The sequence below is a fragment of the Gigantopelta aegis genome, chromosome 5, assembly GCF_016097555.1.
Source record: "Gigantopelta aegis isolate Gae_Host chromosome 5, Gae_host_genome, whole genome shotgun sequence".
Classification (NCBI taxonomy): Eukaryota; Metazoa; Mollusca; class Gastropoda; order Neomphalida; family Peltospiridae; genus Gigantopelta; species Gigantopelta aegis.
The window spans coordinates 4,977,803-4,985,097 of NC_054703.1; positions in this window are offsets into that span (position 1 = coordinate 4,977,803).

Sequence of the window (7,295 nt, forward strand, 5' to 3'; positions counted from 1 at the left end):
TAACACTGAGGTACGTCCCGCCGTCTAGGTGTTAGGAGTTAACACTGAGGTACGTCCCGCCGCCTAGGTGTTAGGAGTTAACACTGAGGTACGTCCCGCCGCCTAGGTGTTAGGAGTTAACACTGAGGTACGTCCCGCCGCCTAGGTGTTAGGAGTTAACACTGAGGTACGTCCCGCCGCCTAGGTGTTAGGAGTTAACACTGAGGTACGTCCCGCCACCTAGGTGTTAGGAGTTAACACTGAGGTACGTCCCGCCGCCTAGGTGTTAGGAGTTAACACTGAGGTACGTCCCGCCGTCTAGGTGTTAGGAGTTAACACTGAGGTACGTCCCGCCGTCTAGGTGTTAGGAGTTAACACTGAGGTACGTCCCGCCGCCTAGGTGTTAGGAGTTTAACCACTGAGGTACGTCCCGCCGCCTAGGTGTTAGGAGTTAACACTGAGGTACGTCCCGCCGCCTAGGTGTTAGGAGTTAACACTGAGGTACGTCCCGCCGCTTAGGTGTTAGGAGTTAACACTGAGGTACGTCCCGCCGCCTAGGTGTTAGGAGTTAACACTGAGGTACGTCCCGCCGCCTAGGTGTTAGGAGTTAACACTGAGGTACGTCCCGCCGCCTAGGTGTTAGGAGTTAACACTGAGGTACGTCCCGCCGCCTAGGTGTTAGGAGTTAACACTGAGGTACGTCCCGCTGCCTAGGTGTTAGGAGTTAACACTGAGGTACGTCCCGCCACCTAGGTGTTAGGAGTTAACACTGAGGTACGTCCCGCCGCCTAGGTGTTAGGAGTTAACACTGAGGTACGTCCCGCCGCCTAGGTGTTAGGAGTTAACACTGAGGTACGTCCCGCCGCCTAGGTGTTAGGAGTTAACACTGAGGTACGTCCCGCCGCCTAGGTGTTAGGAGATAACACTGAGGTACGTCCCGCCGCCTAGGTGTTAGGAGTTAACACTGAGGTACGTCCCGCCGCCTAGGTGTTAGGAGTTAACACTGAGGTACGTCCCGCCGCCTAGGTGTTAGGAGTTAACACTGAGGTACGTCCCGCCGCCTAGGTGTTTAGGAGTTAACACTGAGGTACGTCCCGCCGCCTAGGTGTTAGGAGTTAACACTGAGGTACGTCCCGCCGCCTAGGTGTTAGGAGTTAACACTGAGGTACGTCCCGCCACCTAGGTGTTAGGAGTTAACAGTGAGGTACGTCCCGCCGCCTAGGTGTTAGGAGTTAACACTGAGGTACGTCCCGCCGCCTAGGTGTTAGGAGTTAACACTGTGTACGTCCCGCCACCTAGGTGTTAGGAGTTAACACTGAGGTACGTCCCGCCACCTAGGTGTTAGGAGTTAGGTACGTACTGATGTAGGAGTTAACATTGAGGCCGTCCCGCCGTCTAGGTGTTAGGAGTTAACACTGAGGTACGTCCCGCCGCCTAGGTGTTAGGAGTATAAGCTGACACTGGATAGAGACCACTAGGTACATAGGACATTAACACTGACGTACGTCCAGCCACTTAGACACTAGGACACACCACATAAGGTACACACGCACACTACACACACAGTTAACACACACACACACACACACACACAGGTACTCACACACACACAGGCTTAAACTATGGCCCATTCTGTTTGCATATTTATTACTTATCTGCCGGTTTATTTCTCACTAGTTGTCCTGTTTCTCTTCTTAAGGTGTCCAATTCTGCTGAGGGCAACATCTTGAACATGTACTAACTCTGGGCTTTGTCCACTTTAAGGGATTTAACGAAGGGACACAAGGACATATAAATGGGATAAATAGTCTGACCCTTTTTTCTTATTTATGTTTGGATTGTACTTTTAAAATGCTGTTAAATGTATACTTGTTTATACTTGTTCCAACTTGTCCAGATCACTCCGTTAAGAAAGAAATGTTTTATTTAACGACGCACTCAACACATTTTATTTACGGTTATATGGCGTCAGACATATGGTTCAGGACCACACATATTTTGAGAGGAAACCCGATGTCGCCACTATATGGGCTACTCTTTCCGATTAGCAGCAAGGGATCTTTTATTTGCGCTTCCCACAGGCAGGATAGCACGAACCATGGCCTTTGTTGAACCAGTTATGGATCACTGGTTGGTGCAAGTGGTTTACACCTACCCACTGAGCCTTGCGGAGCACTCACTCAGGGTTTGGAGTCGGTATCTGGATTAAAAATCCCATGCCTCGACTGGGATCCGAACCCAGTACCTACCAGCCTGTAGACCGATGACCTAACCACGACGCCACCGAGGCCGGTCTCCGTTAAAGTGACGGACCCTAGGTTTTAAACACTATCACGTATGTTTCACCATTAGAGCCATTTCTGATAACTGAAGTGAGACATTACTTAGAAAGAAGTGTTTTATTTAACTGACGTACGTCCAGCCACCTAGGTTTAGGTTATATGCCGTGAGGTACATATGGTTCCCGCCGCCTAGGTGTTTAGAGAGAACCTGCGTACGTCGCCACATAGTGCTACTCTTTTACGACTGAGGCAGTCCAGAGCCTATTTCTGATAACTGAGGTACGTCCCATTACTTAGATTTTATTGAGTTAAATTAGGTATTTCCTTACATCTAGATTTTAAGAGTTAACACTGGTGTACGTAATTACAACTAGGTATATGATTTTTCATGAGGTACGTTAAAAACTAGGTGTTAGGAGTTAACATGAAATAAAAAATAACATGTACCTCTGTGAAATAACGGTTATGAATACGAGCTCTAGTCTATATTTTCTTACGGTTATGTTCCGTATTCAACGTCACGGACACTTGTTTCTCTCTTCATCCAAATGCTACAGGTTTATAGATTAACCAAACTCAGTGTCCATTTACATGAGTTGAAACTTGGGCCTGCGACTTTAATGCCCACCCCTTTTCCCTTCTAGCTCAGGATACACGAGAAGCAGTTTGAATCTTAATGAGATATTTACAAGCGTTTTAATGTACTACCTATCTAACATGTCGTTACAGAACCGGTTTCCGAGGATCTCAGCTTTTATCGTCTGCTTTTTACATCACCTATCTAGTGGGCGGTTGAAAGGTCACGTGTTTCGACTTCTACACATGACATGTCAGCATTGTCTTCTGCTAGATGTTTCGTCGACAGTTGAACCACGATTCCTGATTAAAAAGGTAGGCCCACAAACAAAACAAGGAGTTAACACTGAATACGTCCCGCCGCCCCCCCCCCCCCCGTAACACAAACAAAACAAACGCCTATTTAGTAGGAGTTTTGTTTGTTGTACGTTGCATGGTATATGTTAGCTGTTTTACCCCTAGGATTCAAACACTGAGGTACGTCCCGCTGCCGACACTTTAGGAGTTACTCTCAGGTACGTCCCGCATTAGGTGTATTATTATTATTATTATTAGCCGCCTATTATTATTATTACTATACGTCCCGCCGCCTTTGTTTGGAGTTACCTACGTACGTCCAGCCGCCTAGCACATTCAGTTATTGATGTACGCCAGCCATTTAGGTGTTCGGAGTTAAGTCTTAGGTACGAAACGCCTCCTAGGTTTTTCCATTAGTAGCAAGGTACGTCTTTTATATGCATCACCCCACAGACAAGGTAGCACTGAGGTATATCGCCGTGGGATTTGATATACCAATTGTGGCCGCCTAGGTGTTAGGAGTTAATAGTGAATGGTAATTCCAGTTAAATGTCCACCGCATGATGTTAGGAGTTATCACTGAAACATCTTTAGGAACACACGTAGAACCATTGCCGTCTAGGTATTAGGATATAAAGTTGAGCTACGTTCCCAAAACTAGGTGTAGGAATTAACAGAAAGGTATTGCTTATGTTTTAGGTGTTAGCTATTAATACTGAGGCACGTATAGCCGTCTAGGTGTTAGGAGTTAATTTTTCTAAACCTTTCAAACTTTTCTTTCAAACTCTATGTTATAATTAATTACAGATATCAGGACTATCGATAAATAATGAGGTACGCAGGATAGGTTTCAAAGAATGACGTACATGCATTACTGTTAGAAGAAACAGTGAAACATCCGCCGCACTATTAAAACAGTTACCACTCACTCGAATAAATGTTAGGAGTTAACACTGAGGTACGTTCGCCTTCTAGGTGTTAGGAGCACACCCTGATTTCCATCCAGCCGCCTAGGTGTTAGGAGTTAATATGACGTACGTCCACCGCCTAGGTGGTAGGATATACCACTTAAATCAGGTGTTTTACCATGGAGTGAAAAAGCTAGGTTTTATATCTGATAAATACCATGGGAATACTGACATACGTCCAGCCGCCTAGGTGGTAGGATATACCACTGAGGTATCCTGCCGCCAGGTGGTGGAATTAACGCTCGAAGTACGTCCAATGCCTAGGTGGTAGGATATACCACAGAGGTACGTCCAGCAGCCTAGGTGTTTCTTTTAACCTTGAGGTACGACCCGTGCCTAGCTGTTCTGTCCTGGTTAGGTACGTTCCGCTCTCCTAGGTGTTAGGAGTTAGCAAAATTATTGATCCGCCGCCTAGGGTTTGTAACGTTTTGTATTGAAACACTGAGAGTACGTCCCGCCGCTTAGGTGTTACTGAAAGTTAACACTGATGCACATGAAGAATGGGATAAATAATGAACACCCTTTTTTCTTATTTATGTTTGAACCGTACTTTTAAAAAACTCTTAAATGTATACTTTTTGATAACGTTCCAACTTGTCCACATCACTCCGTTTAAAAAGGAAATGTTTTATTTAACGAGGCACTCAGCACATTTTATTTACGTTTATATGGCGTCAGACATATGGTTAAGGACCACACAGATTTTGAAAGGAAACCAACTGTCGGCACTACATGGGATACTCTTTCCGATTAGCAGCAAGTGATCTTTAATGTGTGCTTCCCACAGGCAGGATAGTACGAACCATGGCCTTTGTTGAACCAGTTATGGAACTGGTGGTGCAAGTGAAAAACAACGCCCAATGGTTGCGGAGCACAAATAAGGTCACTAGGGTGTATCTGGATTAACGACCATGGCTCGACTGGGATCCGAACCAGTACCTACCAGCTTGTAGACCGATGACCTAACCACGACGCATTCAGGCACATCTCCGTTTAAGAGACGGACCCTAGGTTTCGGACGCTATCATGTATGTGTCACATTAGAGCCATTTCTGATAACTGAAGTGAGACATTACCATTTCATTGGGCTATTCTTTTCGTTACATCTAGAAGTGATTTGGTCATCCTGGTGTTTTTAATTACAACAAATATATTTTTCATGTTTAAAAAAAAATAAAATATAAAAAATGTAAATGCATAACATGTAACTGTGAAAAACGGTTATGAATACGAGCTCACTATATTTTCTTACGTTATGTCTCCTTTTCAACGTCACAGACACTTGTTTTCCCTTCATCCAAATGCTACGTCCCGCTCCTGGATCAGATGAATGTGGTATCGGGATAACCACTGGGCTTTTTAAAAAAAAGGGTTAGAGCACATTGATTAATTAATCATCTGCAAAAATTGGTTTTTTTTTTTTTTATAATTCTGAGCCTCGCAGTCAACAGCGGAAACCACCACATTTGTGCCATTAGCAGCACGGGATCTTTTATATACACTTTCCCACAGACAGGACAGCACATACCACATCCTTTGACCAGTTGTGGTGCACTGGTTGGGAAGAGATAACCCCACGCAGTTAAACGGATGTTTCGAGGTGGTTCGATTCTGCGACTCAAGCGAATCAGGTGAACACTCAACCGACTGGCTAAGTTTCGCTCCTTCACCCCTACAATGCCAGGTTAGATTTAAATGAATTCCAAAATGTCCACCGCATGATTTGACCAATCAAAACATCTTTAGGAACCTACGTAGAACCATTGTCGTTGTATATTAGCTATCAAGGTTAAAGCTATTTCCAAAATAAATTGTAGAGTGAAAAAGAATGTCTTATGTTTTAATACATTGCGATCGAAACTCGTGTGATCAAGTTTTCAAATTTTTTCAAAGTTTTCTTTCAAACTGTATTGATTATTAATTACAGATATCAGGAAATCGATAAATAGTAAACGCTGGGTTGGTTTGAAAGAAAGAAAGACATACATCACCGGAAGAAACAGAAGAAAAATGTCAATATTAAAACAATACCACTCACTCGAATAAATGTTACGCAACGTCTGCTTTGTTTAACGACAGCACATTGATTTATTAACCATCCACTGTTGTGTTACGGGCGAACCACCACAATGACACACAGACATGACTTTACTGCTTCTAACTCGATGATATATACAATACCACTCACTCGAATAAATGTTTAACGACAGCACATTGATTTATTAACCATCCACTTTCGTGTTACGGGCGAACCACCGCAATAACACACAGACATGACTTTACTGCTTCCAACTCGTCGATCCACCGATTGCAACCAAGTAACCATTTAATTAATAATGACTAAGTGTTGATATATACTACAACAAAACAAAAATTGGATAACATAATTATATTTGTTTATTATGCGATAAACGTTGCATGTACTCTACCTGACTTGGCTGACTAACTACATGAACCAAGTAATAATTATCGATCACTAACGATCCTGATGTCCATGTTACACGTATGACACCTACATCAAAATATAATACTACTAATATGTTTGAGTTACAACCCGTCGGCGGTTGGGGTAAAAAAACGGGGTATATACTTTACTCCATTACACTATAATTAGGTACCGGTAGGTTATCAGTGGTGTAAAAAACCCCATTAATTGTTCATACTCCCTACACATATATATTGTTTGTATAGGCAAGTTACTCTGGTCCATAAGCACACTAAATGAAAGTGCCAGGCTACGACACACTGTGTTCCAGTCTATAACAAAACACAACAACACCTACCACATACCCTGCCGGACATTAATAGCGCAGAGGCGGATCTAGGGATGGGGTCGCAGGGGACCGCCCTCTAACTTTTGCGACAGGTATAATTTTATTATATATTAATTTTAATTTTTTACTATCCCCCCAAACCTCCCCTAAAGATCCCTTGGCATTCTGCCTCATGTCATTGCCCCCTCCCCCCAATGGATTTTCTGGATCCGCCACTGTAACGTCAGCCCCGGACAATAGTAATATATGTGACTCCTAAATACAAGGAGCGGGACGTATCCCAGTGCGCGGTCGGTCTGGGATCGATTCCCGTCGGTGGGCCCATTGGGCTATTTCTCGTCGCAGCCAGTGCACCACGATTGGTATATGAAAGGCCGTGGTTATGTGCTATCATGTCTGTGGTATTTGGCGGGCGCTTT